Below are 19,725 nucleotides of genomic sequence, written 5' to 3' on the forward strand. Positions count from 1 at the left end.
TTAACTTGTGGGGGCATATATTTTATTATCTGTTCCAGATGGCTCCAAAGAAAAGCAAAATGTAGGTAGATAGAAAGGAACACAATATTACTTGTAACCAAACAGTGATTTTAGCAGGGAGAACACTGGTCTGGGAGTCAAGAGAACTGAATGCTAGTCCCTGTGGAATCACCAATGAGTTGAATACCTCTTGTCATTTATTTGGCTTTCTTGTACCTCAGTTTCCCGTGACTGAAATCTCATTCTAAGACTCATTGACCCTTTTTTAAAAAAATGTATCTTTTGACCCACACTTGTGACACTAAATCTTCCTAATTATTATGCATTTAACAATTCACTGTTCAGTAGCCACCATATAGTAAATGGAATAATTATTAGCTGCTTTAATACTTCCCATTCTAACAATATCAGTGGGAAAAAAACTGTGAATTAAAAAGAAGGTTTGGGTTTATGATGCATTTAGAACTCAGAGAAATAATTTGTCATAGATGATAGCTTCTATCTAAAACCACTATGCTATTGACTCCCAGGTAATTCCCAAAAAACTAAATTGCGCTGAGGAATTACCTTCCTAATATATCATATTATCTACTTATAGACTGTGTATCATTAAAACACATGGTCTACCAAAATCACATTTTAACATCATTAGCTTGTAAATATTAGAAACAATTTCAATGTTTGGAAAACTCTGGTGAGCATGATTACATTGGAGATTTTCAGACGCAATGTATCAGGGAATATAAGTGGATTAAAGCGTTTGTGACATGTTTTACCATTTTTGTGCGTGCTGTTTTCATTGTCTTACAATAATAACGAATGGTGCAAAGATACTAGGTTGTTTTACCTTTTCTCCCCACTGCCCTCCCCCCCCCACCCCGGGGCTGCATTGTACAATTTCCCAGTCAGCACATTGCCGTCTGCAGGTGGTCTCTGTGATGTCAGGAGAGGATTTGGGTTTCCTTCCAGGGCCAGGGCATTGCAGTGGTTGGTTGGACCATAAAATTGCCATCAACTGTCAGAAAGGATTGCCTACTGGCCTTTGCATGGGGCTCAAGCTAAAGAGTGGTGAGTGTGAATTCCAGCCCCAGGAGTCACTGGCCTGTGAAATGGGGACAACGCCCACTTGGTAGGGCTGACGTCTAGAAGCACCGTGTCTGGCCATCGTAAATGTTCCACAAACAATTAATAATGCAACATTATTATCCATGTAAGTAATTTAGGGAGTCCCTTATTTTCTCTTCAGCGATTTCTGCATATTTGGCTAAGATGACGGTTGCTACGATTGAGAGATATGGAAAATGTTAGGCCAGCATAATTTTTAAAGCCCAGTAGCTTTAAAGGCCTTCTATTCCTGTCCTGTGTGCTCTGGTATGTCCTAGTAAGGTCACAGATAAAATTTGACACATAGTGGGTAGAATATCTAAGTAGGAAATGTACTGAAGCAAATCAAGAACAGAGTTTAAAAAAAAAAAAAATCAAAGCACCCAGCAAACATTCTGAACTTTTGGCAGAGGCATTGGACTGTCTGAATCCCCAGGCTCTGAGTTATTAATAGTGGCTCATTTTGCCATGTTTTGGGCAGTTATATATTTATCTATCCTACAGTGTGTGTGTGTGAGAGAGAGACTTTCAAGGCTCGATGGCTTTTGGAAAAATGTGCTCCCCTGGAACAGAGCAGGGCAGCGAGGGTGCCATTTTACCATCTGGGTGGCAGGGACCCCACTGCGCTCACGAAATGCTAAGGCAGCGTCGGGGGCTGCAGCGAGGCTCCCATCTGCTCGGGCCCGAGCCGCGGTGCAGTCACGAGTTGCACAACAGTAGTAATTCGCAGCTATTTATGACCATTTTAATAGCGAAGCCCTCGATTAGAAGGCTGTGTTTACATGCCGCGCAGCGGAACGGCTCCATGAATCATTCCCACGGTAACCTTTGGTCAAACGGACCAGCCAATTAATGAGAAACCAGCCAGTTGGTCCCGCAGCTGGGATGAACAGGCCTCCGCGTTAGTCTTTCCCTTCCTGGCGCTCCTCTGCGGGGGAGACTGAACGGGCTGCCCCTGCACAGCTCCCCTCCCCGGCCCTCCCTGCAGCCCCCTCTGCGCCCACACGCAAATCCCATGGACCCGGTAAGTCCAGAGAGTTTGGGAAACACCTGCGGACGTAATGAAGCAAGCATGGCTATGTTTAGCGCATGTTTATTTTTTTATTGTCGTTGCTCCGTCCTTTGACTTCAGTTAGGAACCCTGAGAGCCCATTTGCGTCAAGCCCAGGAAAGCCCTTTCATTTGCCCATTGAAACCGACAGGAGGTTTTAGTCAGTTATCGCATCCAGACAGCCTGAAGGTCAGGCTGTTTCCTTCTGTTTCACCGGGCAGTTAATCCCTCATCAAGGGCGATGGAAAATGAATAATTAAACGCGGGCCTTTTTCACATTTCAGATAATGAGCGGCCCTGAGATCCTAGAGGTGCCGCGTGAGAAAACAGGAAAGCGGTGAAGAGCCTACTTCCTGCAAGCGCAGGAGTTCCTCCACTCTGGTCTCAGGGTGAGGAAGGCGGGCTCAGACTCTCCCATGAAATTGATACAAAGCAGCATGAAAATAGGAACGGCTACTGGGCTCCTCTCGGCCACTCCCTGGCTCTGTGACTTGGGGCAAGGCAGCTAACCTTTTGATGTGAGAGGTTTTCTTTTTCTATTTTTGCAAAATGGAAACAATCATAACCAGCTGAGAGAATGGTTTGCATTAACTTGACTCACTTTGTGGGTCACTTTGACTCCGCAGGTTAAATTGTGTTAGGCCCTGGAGAAAAAACACCCAGGTGTTTTTAAAGCCCGGCAGCTTTAAAGGCCTCGTCCTCTGGGGCCTCAGGGAATTCAAGCTGCTGGAAAAGCATTTGTGGGGGATGGAGGCAGTAGAAGGGCACAGTGGATGGAAGAGCACACCTGGTGAGGGCAGATGCCGCTGCCCCTCCTGGTTCCCCATCTCGCTGGAAGCTGCTCACCCTACCCCTCCCTGTCCTGTTCTATTGAGACTAGCCAGGGGCCTCCTGTGGACTGTGACTCCTCTCTCACCTGTTTTAGGGGGACCTGAAGCTCCTGCTGACCAAAAGTGGACTCAGACCTACTAAGGAAGTCCCCCCGCCCCAGGGGAATATCTCCAAGTCTAACCTGGTCCTTTTCTTTGCTGTGCCAGGCAGTGGGCTGTACCGAGTAGAGAGAGTGCCTTGCAAGATGCAGAGTTCAGGAAAGCTCTATAGAGGAAGCGGGGGGGGGGGGGGGGGGGGGTCTTCTCTGGGTTTTGAAAGACCAGCAGCCTTCAGAGGAGGGAAGACATTCCAAGTCAGTGAGGAGAATGAGCAAAATGGGAAGGGTCTGGAATCTTCCCAGGGGCTGGACCACAGACAGGGAAGGGAGTGATGGCAGCTGGGCTGCTGAGGTAGGGTTGGGTTAAGGCCTTAGGTTTTATCCTGCAGTCAGCACTGACATTGGAGGGTGGAGGCAGTGTTTCAGGGAGGAACGTGTGTAGTGCTGTGCATGTGGAATTGGTGGGGATAGACTTGGTAAGAAGGGCCTATAGCCTGAGGTAATGGAGACCTGGGAATAAAAAAAAGGAAAATAAGATGCGCTGGCGTGGTTTTATGACTACACACAGTGATTATCTGCAAAGGGGGTGGAAACCATTGTTCAAAACTGAATGTTAACATTTATTTTGTCAGTGCTTTACCCAAAACTGTCATTCGGTAAATCCTGACTGGATTTTTGCGGGGAAAATATGTCCCCCCTTTAGAAAAGGTTCTAGTGAGAAGCAGCTGGAAAACTGCTTCCGAAAAAAGTAAGTCACAGGGGAAAGTGAGTGACTGAGAGAGTGACAAAGTGCTGGCGTCTCTCAGAACACACCAGGAGCTGGTGCTTCATGGGCAGGTTCTGTCTCGTAGTGATTTTACTCCCTCATCAATATTGGAATGAACTTTCCATGTCTTCCCGGAAAGTGTAGAGAAAGAGACTAATGATGGTGCAGTTAGCGAGTTTTATCATTGTTAGTTGAAAAACGTATGTGAAAGTTAGAAAATTAAACCTGGAAGAGAACTTAAATACCCTTTCATCCTCTTACGGGAGAGGAAAGAGGACAAGAGCGGGACAACCCGCGCAAAGCCGCCCAGCGGTGTGTGCGGACCCAGTGCTAGAAGGTAACTGCTTTGACTCCTGGTCTAGTGCTCTTCTGCTTTGCCCAAGAACCCCCACAGGCCATGTTATTGCTGACATAGAAGAGTTGGTATTTTCCATTTTCTCTTTCTAAAATCAAGAACTGTTTTATCGGGTACAGTTCTCACATTTCTCTTTTTCCTGTTTATGGAATTAAATAATGAATGTCGAGGGGATCCTTGTGTTAAAGATATCTTAATCCCGGGGGGGGGGGTGACACATAGAGGGAAGGAAAGTGGGGGCGTATAGGGAAGTACTCTGGCCAGCCCACTCAACTGGGGTTCAAGGTCAGGTGAATTCACAAAGCATCAGGAAACCTCCGGCTCTGACATTCTGTGTGCCCACGTGAACTGTCATCCCACACAGCTGAGGAGAGGCATGGAGGCCCCTGCCAGGGAGTCCCAGGGGCCACTCCCTGCACCTTCCCTCTGTGCGAGTCTCTTTTCCATTCTTGGAGGGGTTCTAGGATGATTCTAGTACCAATTGCAACATGGGGGCAGGGTTCTCCACACCACCAACCAGTTCTTCAACACCTACTGCATTTCCTACAGTTCAACTCAATTCCTGAGATAGCACCAGATCCCACAGGTTAGGGGCGCAGTCCCACAAGACTGCCCCTCGCCTCCATTTCACTTGCCAATCACAAGTGTGGTTGTCACCTGGGCTTCTGACTCACTGACTATGGATTGGAGGTTGCAACTACCCCCTCCTTGGGTTTGTTTAATTTGCTAATGCAGCTCACAGAGATCAGAGAAACACGTTACTTGTTAGATTATTGGTTTAATGTAAAAGGATATAACCCAGGAGCAGCCAGATGGTAGAGGTGCATAGGGCAAGGCGTGGGGGAAGAGCGAGGAGCTCCCATGCTCTCTCCAGGAGTGCCACTCTTCCCAGGTCTCCAGGTGTGTGCCCACCTGGAAGCTCTTCAACCCCGCCCCCGCCCCATGCTTTTAGAATTTTACAGAGGCTTTCTCACAGAAGTGTGATCAGTTATTCAATTATTAGCTCCATTTCCAGCTCCTCTCCCCTCCCTGGAGGATGGAGGGTAGGGCTGAAAATTCCAAGTTTCTCATCATGGCTGGGTCTTTCTGGTACCCAGTCCCCATCCAGGAGCCTACCCAGAGTCGCTCATTAAAACACCTGCTCCTCATCCTCTTATTGGGAATTTACAAAGGTTTTAGGAGCCCTGGGTCAGGGACTGGAGATATTTCTTATTATAAATCCCAATATCACAGGCCCCTCCCCTTGACCTTGCAGAAGTTCCCATTTCCTATGGGGCACCCTCAGCCTCAGTTCCTTGTTGTCCACCTTTCCTAGAAAAAGTTTAAAGAAAAAATCAATTCATCCCGTCCGAGCATGCTTGTTTTCTTTTTCCTCCCACCTTTTTCATTTCGTGGGCCCCGCCTCTCCTCCAGGTGAAATCGCACTTCACCACAGGCATTCACACTTCAGGGCTCTGATTCCTCAGCCTCCTCTCCAGGGCACCTTCTCCACCTGTTTCTCTCTGTCTATTAAGAGCCTTTGCTGGGGGGGAGGGGGTGCCCCAAGAGCCTTCACAGGAAACTGCTGCTGACTGTCTCCCACCATCTCAGTGACCAGAGGTCAGGCACAGGGAGTCATGGTCAAGGGAAGCTGCAGGGTTAATGAACAGAAACTCAAACGGTTGTATTATATTGAAGTGTACATACAGCAAGAACATGTGCAGTTGAGGTCTTCGAAAGGCCATAATTGTTAGAACCCAGTGAAGTGCTCGAGTACAGCAGGTCCTCTTTTACCAACGGGCCTGTGGTGAAATTGGTCTCATTGTGAGTAGTTCTGCTGCAGTTCCAAGAATCTATCAGTGATGTGACAGGACTTACTGCACCAGGAAGTGTGTTTTCATTAGGATGTTGTTCCATTAAATTCAGGCCAGTGAAGGTGCTTTATGATCTTTCCATTTCAAAACTGGGTCAAAAAGATATAGTGATAGGTGGTTAAGTTTAGATCTTTCCTTCACATATTATACCAGTAAAGGTCAACTTTTTCTATAGCAAAGCCCCTTCCAGTTATCACAGATGGTCGCATGATTCAAAAGAGGACTATTTGAGTCCTTCTGCCGGGTTTTTCTAAGTGGAACTCCTGGGAGGTTTTCCCCTTGTTGGTCGTGGAGTGGGGGGAATGTGACTCTGGGCTGCTATTATCTATACTCATCGCCTCTCCCCGCAAACTCCCCACGTACATCTCTGGTTCCCTTACAGGGGACTTTAAACTATTTCCAGCTCAAGTGAATTTGAGTCCATTTTTGTCACTTGCTCATAATGAGTCCAAGTTAATACAGAAAGCAAGTACTTCATGTTGTGACTGTTTCTTAGGATGGATTCTTCCCTGCAGCTGGGCTGCCTGGGCATATCTTTGTACAAATCCCATGAAGTTCTGGTGTTCTTGCTTAATCTCCTCAACGAAAATGTTCCTCACACCAAGTACCTTCATTCTCTGTTCTGAGTCAGTGGGGGAGGCAGGTGGCCTCAGTCTTGATAGTCTTCATTATTGATTCATATTCGTGAAAGATTCTCAAAGTTCAGATTGGCGAATGCCTGTGCCAGGTGTCAGGTCCCAGGAGTCACCCTGCTGCCTCCACGGGAGGTTGTTTTCACATGTTTATTGGCCGTTTGCGTTTCCTCTTCTGATTCCTTTACTTGACTTTTACAACAGAGGGGAGTCATCTTTAGAATCAGCTCCGTTACTTTATTTCTGTTTTCTTCTTGTCTTTAAACTGTATGCCTCTGATTGTTTCATTTTAGAACTGTATAACATCTCAGGCCTCATGCAGACTTTGTCTTCCTCTGGCAGATTTCTGGCTGTAGGTAGAATTCTTTCAAATTTGGTTTCATCACGGTTCAGGTGTTGAAATGAAAACTAAAATAAGCTTTCAGCATGCCTTTAATCTTGATTTAAATCAGTCGAGATTGAATAAAAATGATCTATTTGATAGTACTTTAGTTTTGCACTTTCTAAAGAATAGAATTAGGAGGCAAAAATACTGTAAAAAGCTTCAGGAAGTTTAGAGCACTACACTTGAAATTTCAATTTCAATCGCATTTTTTTTTTTTTTTTACCATCTCCCATGTCACTTTCAACAAATCATTTCCCTTTTCTCTCTCTAAATGGGAATGGAGATGGGAGGGTTAAGCTATATCAGTGATTCTCAACCCTGGCTGCACATTAGAACTATCTGAAAAACTGTAAACAAAAAACACTGGTGCCCACCCCAGGCCAGTTAAATCGGCGCTCTAGGAATGGGGTCTATGTATCAGTATTTTTTTAAAGAGCCCCGGGTGATTCTGATGTGCAACTAAAAATGGCAGTCACAAACCTGATCTCTAAAAACCCTTGTAGTAAAATCTGTTTGACTCTAACATATTGAGACTTGGGCAGTGTATCCTTTCAGCGATTTTTAAACTAATGAAATGGAGGTTCTACTTTATTCTTCCACATAATGCAGTGGTGTTTAGAACTGGCCAAAAATAGATGGCTTGTAAGATGCTTGCTAGTGGCTGAGGTCATTCATGAGTCCTCTTGCTTTTCCCACTCCTCCTCTGGTGTTCCTCTCTAAATGAAGCATTGTTACGGACTTTTTTGAACTAAAAAGTAAATGAACATACGCTCTTGCTCACAGCAGTATTATTCACAATAGCTAAAACATGGAAGCTACCCGAGTATCCGTTAAAAGGTGAATGGGAGAACCAAGATGGCGGCATAAGGTATAAACCAGTACATGCCTCCTCCCACAACAACATTAAAATTACAACTATAAGACAAAGCAGCTATCATCCAGAATCACGGGAAAGCTGGCCGAGTGGAAGTTCTACAACTAGAAGGAAAGAAAAAAGCGCATTGAGACCCGGTAGGAGGTGCAGAGGTGCCAAGAACAGAGGTACGGAGGCTCGCGCAAACCGGGCTGCACCTGGGTGCGCGGTTTTTTTCAAGCAGAAGGGGGTACAAGCTCCCGAATACACCGAACTCATTTACAGTGAGACTCTGGGGTCCCAGACTCCTACAGAGAGAAACTGGACTGTCTTGCAGCGGGTCGGAAAGCGAGGGTGGCTTTCTCGCAGAGTTGCTCACAGGGATCATTGTTGCTGTGGGGGCGCGGGACTCGGGGACGCAGAGGGACTGGGGCACACAGAGTCACGGAGTTGCGGAGACGCTGCCGAAAGCCATTGCTGTTTGCTCTGCCCTGGTGATTCTCTGAGACCCCGCCCTACTCAATTTACATCCCCATCCAAGCTGTGCTCAGTGGCGCAAAGGAACCACCTGCACTTTTGCAGCCGAACCCAACAAACTGCAGCTGGGTCAGAGAGCACCAAAATTTCCAAGCCCCAAACAAAGAGGAGAAATTTGCTGATATCGCTGTAGTTACTGTTGGGTGGACTCACACAGTGGTTGACTTGGAGATCCAGGAGCCAGGGGTACCCCTGGCCAGATACCAGATTTCAACTCCTCATACCCATAAGGGACACACTCAAGAAGCAGACTCAGTGAGCACCAAAGCCCCACTGAAGCAAGTCCTACCCCATAAGGGTGTCTCCAGCACAGCAGTTCTTCCACTGTAGACACAGAGGGTCCTCGCAGTCAGCCAAAAATGCGGAGACAAAGAAACATATCACAAATGAAAGAAATGGAGGAAAGCAAACTAATGGAGGACATAGAGTTCAAAACCACAGTTATAAGGCTACTCAAGAACCTTCTACGAACCTCCGAGGAACTTAGTGAGACCTTCAAGGATCTTAATGAGAATGCCAAAAAAATGGAAAAAGGACCAGTCAGAAATTAAACATACACTGACTGAAATTAAAAATATTATACAGAGATCCAACAGCAGACTAGAGGATCCCAAGAATCAAGTGAAAGATTTGAAATACAAAGAAGCAAAAAACACCCATCCGGAAAAGCAAAAAGAAAAAAAAATCCAAAAATATGAAGATAGTGTAAGGAGCCTCTGGGACACCTTCAAACATACCAACATCTGAATTATCAGGGTGCCAGAAGGAGAGAGAGAGAAAGATACTGAACGCCTATTAGAAGAAATCATGACAGAAAACTTCCCCTACCTGGTGAAAGAAATAGACTTACAAGTCCAGGAAGTAAAGAGAACCCCAAATAAGAGGAATCCAAAGAGGACCACACCAAGACACATCATAATTAAAATGCCGAGGGCTAAAGACAAAGAGAGAATCTTAAAAGCAGCAAGCGAAAGAAAGGCAGTTACCTACAAGGGAGTACCCATACGACTGTCAGCTGATTTCTCAACAGAAACCATGCAGACCAGAAGGGAGTGCAAGAAATATTCAAAGTGATGAATAGCAAGAACCTACAACCAAGATTACTCTATCCAGCAAAACTATCATGTAGAATTGAAGGTCAGATAAAGACCTTCACAGACAAGAAAAAGCTAAAGGAGTTCATCACCACCAAACCAGGATTATATGAAATGCTGAAGGATATTCTTTAAGAAGAGGAGGAAGAAGAAAAAGGGAAAGTTAAAAATTACGAACAACAAAGTGACAACAAATAAATATCCATCAACAAGTGAACCTAAAAATTAAGTCAGAATAAACTGGTGAATATAATAGAAGCAGGGGCACAGAAAGGGAGTGGACTGACAATTCTTGGGGGGAAGGAGGTGTGGGGGTGTGGGAAGAGACTGGACAAAAATCTTACACCTATGGATGAGGACAGTGGCAGGGGGTAAGGGCATGGGGTGGGGTGGGAACCAGGTGGAAGGGAGATATGGGGGGGGGAAAAAGAGGAACATCTGTAATAATCTGAACAATAAAGATTTATTAATAATAAAAAAAGATGAATGGATGAGCAAAATGTGAGGGAATGTGACTCTTCATGTTGTGAATAGATATAAAGGAATATTATTCAGTCTTAAAAAGGAAGGAAATTCTGACATATACTACAAAATGGATTAACCTTGAGGATGTTATATGTACAGTCAGTCACAAAACAACAACTCTGTATTATTCCCATATATGAGATACGTAGAAGAGTCAAAATCATAGAAACCAAAAGTAGAATTGTGGTTGCCAGGGATTGTGGCAGGTGGCCCAGGATAAGGACTTATTGTTTAATGGGAAAGAGTTTCAGTTTTACAAGAAAAGAGTTCTGTGGATGGATGGTTGCACAATAATATGTGTTTAATGCCTCTCAATGGCACACTAAAAATAGTTGAGATGGAAAGACCACAGATACATATTTCTCCATGTCAAAAAATAAATAGGATTGAGATGGAAAAATTTTATATTTCATGTATTTTACCACAGTAAAAAGAAAATTTCTTTTTAAGTAGATAAACAAAGGGGGGTAAATAAATAAATGGTCAATGTGTCATATAAATCACTAAGCTAGAGGACAGCCAAATTCATTTTGAGATTAAAATAAATATCATTGGGTTTAGAGTGTGTAACGTGGGTTTTGCAGACATGGTTGCCAATGAAGAGGAAAGTACGGAGCTTAAAATAAAACCCACTTCAATAAAAAATGTTATGTAATCAATAGCCATTCAGTCAACCAGTTCCTTACGACTTACTAGCATATTTCACCCAGGAAGTGTTCAGTAACAGCTTATGGTTGACAAAGACGATGTGTCCAGCACAGGGTCCAGCCCAAATTCACTAACAAAATATGCCATCTCTGCTGCACAGGGACTCTCTTACTGGGAGGACGACACCTTTAAGGCACACAAAGGTACTCCACGACACTCTTCTTTATTTCATGCCAGAGACCACAGCGGCGAAAGAAACAGTCTTGTCTTGGACCTCACGTGGGCAGTGTTCTGGGAGCCCTTAGGGAGCACAATCAATGAAAGGGTCTGAGGCTCCCAGAGAAGCTGCTTTGATCACAAAAACATGAGCTTCGTTTTTAGAACAGACTACTGTTTCCTTTCGGGTAATGATTGACCAGGCTCTTCTCTGCTGAGTCAGTAACCAGCCGATACTGACCAGAGGTGGGTCAAGGCTGCAGATGCTAGGGAACGTGAGGTGAGAGCACCAGAGGCCCGAGCTCTTCAGTTCAAAAGCCAGATGCAGCATGAGAGACTGTGCTGCTGTTCTTTGGCATTTGGCTTATATAACTTCAAATTTCAAAGAGAAAACGCATTTCTCCTCCCACTGAATTCAGTTGCTTTAGAAGCAGCCTGACTTCTTTGACATGAATTTTTGTTAGACCTGAAGAGTATATTTAACATTCAGTTTGTCTTAATAACACAAGCCCGGGGACACTGTGAACCCCTCATATTTTGAGTCTCAAGGACACAGAGATGAAAGACCTTGTCCTAGATAAGCTCACGCTCCAGGGGCGACCAGCCGCTACAGAAAAGGGGAAGACCATTTTCTAAATGCTTCAAAATGCATCTGCTCTCCGGTCATGAGAGGAGGAGCATCTTCCTGGTTTTCACTGACCCTCAGAGGAAATACATGCTGATTAGATTTCTATTTATATGTTTATTATATGTATTTTTTAAATCGTGGCAAAATCCTCATGACATAACATGTACCATCTTAACCATTTTTTTAAGTGTACAGTTCAGTGGCATTAAGTACTCTCACATCATTGTGCCACTAACATCCACCCACAGAACTCTTTTCATCTTACAGAACTGAAACTGTAGCCTTTAAACAATAACTCCCCATCCCCGCTTCCCGAGCCTCTGGCAACCACCTTTCTCCTTTCTGTCTCGGTGAATTTGACTACTCTAAGGACCTCATATAAGTGGAATCATTCGCTGTTTGTTCTTTTGTGACTGACTGCTTTCACTCGGCATGATGTCCTCAAGGTAGAGTTGTTTATTTATTTTAAAAAGAGCTAATACTTTCAAGTGTCTCATAAACAGCCAACTGTGCCCGTTCTACCTGAGATGCCCCAGTTTCTCTACAGGTCTCATTAGCAAGTCACTGCTCTGGGTGGTGAAGGAGTGGATAGGATGTCATTTGGCACGTACTCGAGGGAAATCAGCGTCCTTCATGAATTGTCTGGACACATCCAAAGCTCTGTGAGCTCTCAAAAGCGCCAGCACCGCGCCTATGACTGTGGAGGCTTGTGAAGCAATTCCACAGGAGGGAGAGAAGGCAGCGGCCTGACTCAGCGCTGCCTCGCCAGCCCCCGGCCCACACAGCTCCGCATGGCTCCTCACTTGATTACGGGTGTGTACAGCCATCTGGTCTGTGGGCTTAGCAGTAAGAATGAGAGACTCAGGCTCTCCATGTCACATGTTGCTATTATTTTATTTAACACTTGTTATGTGGTGGCCAACACTGCACCAAGCACAGCATAAACCTGGTATTCTTCAATACGGTCTCTGTCTATTGTACAAGAGACACTTGGGCCAAACTTGCTTTAGGGGACTGGAGCCCATTTCCTAATGCCTTTCAAATACAGAGTCTTGATTGTTGAAACTCTAAAAGTAGTGATATAAAAAATTTCTTTTGAATAAGTGCTATTTCAGGAAGAGTCTCTAGGCAAATTTCACTATACTTCATTCGATTTCTGTCTTGGAGGAAAATCTATCCCTCCATATTCCATGGTGTTCGTGCAGGAAATGAAGTAACCATTTCTATTCAATATACCGTTTGCTGTCTCTATTGAACAAAATAGTGGTTTCAGCTAAAGAGTTGTTTGTGATTTTCATCGCAATCTATGTATTGGACTTTAGTAAACAGAACATTGTGTTTTCTTCATAGGAAAGCCATGTCCAAGGTACATTATTTTACCATAATGCCTTCCAGTGTTGTAATTCTTTAACGAAAGTTTGTGAAGTCACATTATTTGCAAACATTCATAACAGACGTAATACTTGCCTTTCTCTTATGCTCTTTAAAAGAGTCCCCAGTTCTCCCCTGGGCTCCAGGGCGTATTGAGATATTCAGGTGCTTCTCCCTGCAGTGAGAGACGGAAGTTCCATTTCTACAGTGAAGAGTCTCAGTCTGCAGAGAACTTCTTGGTTACACAACAGATAGTCTTTGATCTGCCCTGGCACATCCTACTGCCCTTCTGGATGCAAAACCAAATAAAGTTTTCTTTTTCTTTCTCTTTTTCTTTTTAAATCATTTAAAAATTATAGTTGACATCCAAAATTGTATTAGTTCAGGTATACAACACAGTGATGACACATTCCTATACTTTATGCAGTGATTGTCATGATAAGCCTAGTACCCATCTGCCCTCCTATACAGTTATTATGATATTATTGACTAGATCCTCTTTACTGTCCTTTACATCCCCATGACTTATTTTATAACTGGTGGTTTGTACTTTTTAATTCCTTTCACCTTTTTTGCCCATCCCTCCACTTCCCACCCCTTTGGCTGGCGACCGCCAGTTTGTTCTTTGTATGAGTTTGCTTCTGTTTTGTTTTGTTTGTTTGTTTTGTTCTTTAGATGCCACATGAAGTTATATGGTATTTGTCTTTTTCTGTCTTATTTCATTTAGCATAAAACCCTCTCTAAATCTATCTATGTTGTCTCAAATGGCAAGATTCCATTCCTTTTTATGGCTAATATTCCATTATCTGTGTGTGTGTGTGTGTGCACTACATATTCTTTATCCATTCATTTATCAATGGACACTTAGGTTGCTTCCATATATTGACTACACTAATAAAAGCCTAGGTGGTCCTCATGCCCTCTCGCGCGACGTCATCACAAGATGGCCGTGCACAGTGGAGGTGGGGCCAGTGGCCGCTCTGCGCGGTGAGGCCTGGGGTCCCACGGCTCTGCGCAGTGCAGAGGAGGCTGGTTCCAGTGTCTCCGCTGTCTCTCGCGGAGGAGGCGGGTCGCGGGAGGGGAGGGCAGTTGTGAGCAATCAGGCCAGCAGGGGAGGGCAGTTGTGGGCGATAGGGGAGTGGTTAGAGGGTGATCAGGATGGTAGGCAGAAGCAGTTAGGGGCAATCAGGCAGGCAGGTGAGCGGTTAGGACCCAGCAGTCCCGGATTGTGAGAGGGATCCCAGATTGGAGAGGGTGCAGGCTGGGCCGGGCTGAGGGACACACACCCCCACCGCTGTGCACGAATTTTGTGCACCGGGCCTCTAGTTATAAATAATGCTGCAATGAACATAGGGGCTCATATATCTTTTCAAGTTACCATTTTCCATTTCTTTGGATAAGTACCCAGAAGTATGTGTATGAGTATTGTGTATATGTGTATATCCCTTAATTATTTATTGTAGTTACACATGATCTTATTAATTTTGCTTTTTAACCTTCATATTAGCTGTATAATTGGTTGATCCATTACTTTTACTAAATGTTTGCTTTTATCAGTGAGATTTTTTTTCTTACGTTTCCTTATTTTTTAATTTTAGCTTTTTCTTTTCTGTTTAAAGAAGACCCTTTAATATTTCTTGTAGTGTTGTTTAGTGGTAATAAGTTCCTTTAGCTTTTGCTTGTCTGGTGAATTCTTTATCTGTCTGTCAATCTCAATGATAACTTTGCTGAATAGCGTAATCTTGGTTATAGATTTCCCTTTCATCACTGCGAATGTGTTGTGCTGTTTCCTTCTGGCCTGCAAAGTTTCTGCTGCAAAATCAGCTGGTAGTCTTATGGGGGATCCCTTGTACTACTAGATGCTTTTCTCTTGCTGCTTTAATTTTTTAAATAATTTTTTATTTTTCAATTACAGTTGACATACAATGTTATATTAGTTTCAGGTGTCCATCACGGTGATCAGACATTTTAAAACTTACTAAGTGACCATCTACAAAAATCTCATACCTATTTGACATCTTACATAGTTATTGGAATACTATTGACTATATTCCCTATGCTGTATTTTACACCCCCTGACTGTATTATAACTACTAATTTGTACTTTTAAATCCCTTTGCCTTTTTTCACCTATCCTCCTCCCCCCTCCCATCTCACAATCATCAAAATGTTCTCTGTATATATGAGTCTTTTTCTGTTCTGCCTGTTTTTTTATTGTTATAGTCAATTGTTGAGATATGTATTTATTACCATTGTATTGTTTATATTTTTTATCTTTTTTTTCTTCTTCTTAAAGAAGACCCTTTAAAGGGGGAGCAAGAAATTGAAAACCTATTTGAAAAAATGACAGAAAATTTTCCTTACCTGGTGAAAGAAATAGACATACAAGTCCAGGAAGTACAGAGTCCCAAACAAGAGGAACCCAAAAAGGTCCACATCAAAACACATCATAATTAAAATGCTAAGGGCTAAAGACAAAGAGAGAATCTTAAAAGCAGCATGAGAAAATTAGTTGGTCACTTACAAGGGAGCACCCATAAAACTGTCAGCTGATTTCTGAACAGAAACTTTACAGGCCAGAAGGGAGTGGCAAGAAATATTCAAAGTGATGAATAGCAAGAACCTACAACCAAGATTACTCTACCCAGCAAAACTATCATTTAGTATTGAAGGTCAGATAAAGAGTTTCACAGACAAGAAAAAGCTAAAGGAGTTCATCACACTAAATCTCTTTACATGAAATGTTAAATGGTCTTGCTGCTTTTAAATTCTTTCTCTGTCTTTAACCTTTGGCATTTTAATAATGATGTTTCTTGGTGTGAGCCTCTTTGGGTTCATCTTGTTTGGGACTCTCTGTGTTTCCTAGACTTGGATTCTGATCCCTAACCAGGTTAGAATAGTTTTCAGCCATTATTTCTTCATATAGGTTTTATGTCTCTTTCTCTCTCTCTCTTCTCCTCCTAAGGTCCTCATGATGCAAAGGTTGGTACACTTAATATTGTTCTATGGTATCCTTAAACTATCCTCATTTTTTAAAATTCTTTTCTTTTCGCTGGTCCATTTGGATGATTTCCATTACCTTAACTTCTGGATTAATGATCCATTCTTCTACATCATCTAATCTGTTGTCAATTCTCTCTAATATTTTTCATTTCATTCTGATAGTTTCTTTTTAAAATGTTTTTATTGATTTTTAGAGAGAGAGAGAAAGGGAGAGAAATAGAGAGATAGAAATATTGATGAGAGAAACATCATCGATCAGCTGCCTCCTGTACCCCTCCTACCAGGGATTGAGCCTATAACCCGGGCATGTGCCCCAACCAGGAATCGAACCAGCAACCTCTTGGTTCATGGGTTGACACTCAACCATTGAGCCACATCAGCTGGGTTAATTGGTCATTTTTTTAAATTTTCTGTATCTGTTGAATTTATCACTGAGTTCATCTAATTCTGAATTTGTTGAGCATTGTTTCAAACTTATCTGGTAGACTGTTTATCTGTTATATTTAGTTCTTTCTCTGGGTTTTTTCCTGTTCTTTTGTTTGGAACCTATTCCTCATTTGGCTGTTTCTCTCTGTTTGTTTCTATGTGTTAGGTAGATCCACTACATCTTCCAGTCTTGATGAAGTGGCCTCATAAAGAAGTTCTCCTGTGGGGTCCAGTGGAACTATCCCCCCTGGGTACCAGAGCCAGGTGCTCCAGGGATGTCCCCTGTGTGGGCTGTGTGTGCCCTTCTGTTGGAGTTGGGCTCCAGTTGCTGCAGGCCTGCTTGTAAATGGGGTTGACTCTTAGGTGACTGACTGTGAGGGCCAACCAAAACTACTTGGATGATCTGGTGTGCAAGGGCTGACCCCACAGGGTGGAAATTGCTTTGGAGGGGCTCCAGTGCTGGCCCCAGCTGCCTGTTGGGTGTGTCTGTTGTGGAGCCACTGGGTGGGGCTGTGGTGCTGGCCTAGGCTGGGCACTGCTTGTGCTGGACTTGTGACCACTTGGTAGTTGCTATGATTTGACCTGAGGCCAGTGCTGCTTGTGTGGAAGGTCAGGAGCACATGTGGGGAAGGCTTTGGCCAGGGCTAGAAGGTTAGGTGGGGCAGGATCTCGGGAATGCTGGGGTGGGGTGAACAGGGTTAGCTAAGTTAATGGAGAGTGACAGGTTTGGCACCTGCCTGCTCCAGGTCAGCCAGGTGGAAGGAGAGCACAGCAAAAGAAACAAAGGAACAATGGCACTCGCCAGCACTTCCCTCTTCAGGGAGAGTTCCCACCAATCCCTGCCCCTCCAGCCCTCCCTCTAATGTTAGTCCATCTAATTCCTCCCCATAGGACCCAGGCACTTCTGGAACCACTGCTTCTGCGCTGGAGCTTGGAGCCGGTGAGTGTGAGCATGAGTCCTTTAAGAGCACTGTCTTGGTCTCCCACGGTCCTTTGTCTCTGATATGATCCCTGTTGGTTTTCAAAGCTAGATGTTATGGAGACTCCTCTTCCCAGCACAGATGCCCTAGGCTGGGGATCCTGGTGTAAGGGTGTTATGTTATGTTATCCTTTCCATTTATGCATTGCTACACCTGACCAGGCTGTGTCTCTGCCCCTCCTACCCTCAGTGTGGCTTCTTTTTAATATCTTTAGTTACAGGAGTTCTGTTCAGCCAGTTTTCAGGTGGTTAGGGGTGGTTGTTCTATATTTAGTTGGAATTTTGATGTGTTTGTGAAAGGAGGTGAGTTCAAGATCTACTTGTTCCGCCATCTTGACCTTGCATCTCAAGGCTTTCCCTTTCTGTTAACTAATATTTCCCCACTCTTGATAGGCTTGTCTTTATAGTCTACTACCAAAAGCTGCCTGATAGAACTAGCTTTCCTTAATATCACACACAGTCTCTCTCCCATTAAACAAGATGTCTTATTCATCCCACAAGTGAGTGCTGGTGCTGAGTTAGGTCTCTGGGCTATACTAAAGTGGGTCAGCCGGAGTCCTCGTCCTAAAGGAGTAGGGAGAGGGTTTATACTTCCTTGCTATAACACAAGTCAGGCTATAATATGTATTATAAGAGTAGGCTATGGGGATTCAAAAGATGAGCAGACCTCTGAATTTAAGATTCACAGATGAGGAGTGAAAATAACCAACTTTTCTTGAACATTTACTGTGAATCAGGAACTGTGTTAGACAGCTTACATATATTATCTAGTTCGATCCTCACAACCATTAAGCATTTTTACCCTCAATTTAGAAATGAGGACACCGAGGCCTGTCCAGGTGTGAGTGCTCAGTTTTTCTGCCTTTTACTGTACTATTCCATGCGGGTAGCACTTCCTGCTTCATGTTCTGTCATTGACTCCAATCCCACCCTTTACCAAAAGAAAAGAAAAGGAGAAAGATTGGAAGGCTTCAGACAATCAACTCTGAACTGCCTTCTAGTTTGCATCAGAAATTTGTGGGACGTGTATGCAGAGAAATATATGCGCAACAAAAAGGGCAGCCAAAAATGTGACTTTTAAAAAAGAATGTGGTTTTGAGAGTCACATGCTTTGTTTAGAGAAGCACATTGGTGAAGCCCTTTGTGTGTACACAGTTGTTTCTTCTTCCTGTTATTCCTATTAGAAGGGAAAAAAACTAAGTTTGGGACTCTGGATAATTTACTACAGGTTTTCTGGGAAGAGGAAGAGATAAAAAGCCATAATAAATGAAGAAGCACACTTATGTAGAGAAAGCAGTGATCAAAATTCTGATTCAGCACCCCTATATTAGAGGCTTATCTTTTACTATTTGATTTTCATCGCAAATCTGGCAGCTAGATGCCACCCCCCACCCTCACCCCCCCCACCCCCACACACACATTGACAAATGAGGAAACCGAGGCCCTAATAGATAATAAGTGATGGAACTTGGATTCACACTCAGTGCAGTTTATGCCTCAAAAGCAGACATGTTTGAGATCTAGCTCAGAGGCTTTTCAGCTAAATACAATCTGGCCCTTCAAAGCTGATAATACAGCCTTCTGCGGGCAAGAGACAGAACGTTGTCCCTGAGAACAGATCTGTGTTGGGGTCGTAGCTCAAAATTAGGTTGCCCTGGGTTAGCAGAGGCTGCCCCCCCCCCCCTGCTGTTTCTGCTATTGCTTGACCTGGAGGGCTTCCTCAAGAAAACAGTAAGTGTTCCTATCCCAGAAGCCTTCAGGTTGCTGCCACCAAGCCTCCAGCTAGAGCAGGAATGGGGGCTCCTGCTCTCAGGGACTGCCACCAAGGGACAGGCCTCAGGGTAAGCTTTCAAGAACTGGGTGATGCCAGCACCTGGCTTTCCATCATGATCATCTTACTCTAGGAACAGCAAGCTTTCTTAAGAGATTCTACTTTCATGTTTCCTGCTGTCCACTAAGCAAGGTTTATTTAACAACATGTTCTGGAGGTACCGGTGGGAAGGTTTGGGAGCTTACACAATGTGCAAATTAAGACTGTGAATTTTGTTTGAATTACTTCAAAGTTAATGTCTTTTTTTTCTAAAGGAAAAAACACAGCAAATTAAGTCGATTCTAGTCTAATGCACTTTAGTCTGATAGAAGGTGATGGTCACAGCCTGCCTCCATGGGCTATCAGTAAATGTTTGTATAAATGAGTAAATGGAGAGTGCTGTCAGGACTTGGCTGTGCTCTCTCTGGAAGCACATACACTGAAATAGGACTTTGTCAAAACCAAGCGTGACAGTGCTGTCTGGATTAGGCCTAATTTGAAATCTCTGTAGTAATGGTGGAGGAAATGTCAAGCACAAGAATCAGAGTGCAGTTAAAACCT

The 19,725-nt window shown here is 43.9% G+C and overlaps 1 protein-coding gene across 1 annotated transcript in view; it reads left to right on the top strand.

Moving 5' to 3' along the window:
- Nucleotides 1-19,725, top strand: part of PCED1B (PC-esterase domain containing 1B) — a 141,509-nt gene that overhangs the window by 23,002 nt on the left and 98,782 nt on the right. The window contains exon 2 of the mRNA XM_059682661.1: nucleotides 17,267-17,315. The gene's annotated coding sequence lies outside the window, so the exon portion shown is untranslated. The remainder of the gene's footprint in view (nucleotides 1-17,266; nucleotides 17,316-19,725) is intronic.

Source organism: Myotis daubentonii, chromosome 2, assembly GCF_963259705.1.
Source record: "Myotis daubentonii chromosome 2, mMyoDau2.1, whole genome shotgun sequence".
Taxonomy (NCBI): domain Eukaryota; kingdom Metazoa; phylum Chordata; class Mammalia; order Chiroptera; family Vespertilionidae; genus Myotis; species Myotis daubentonii.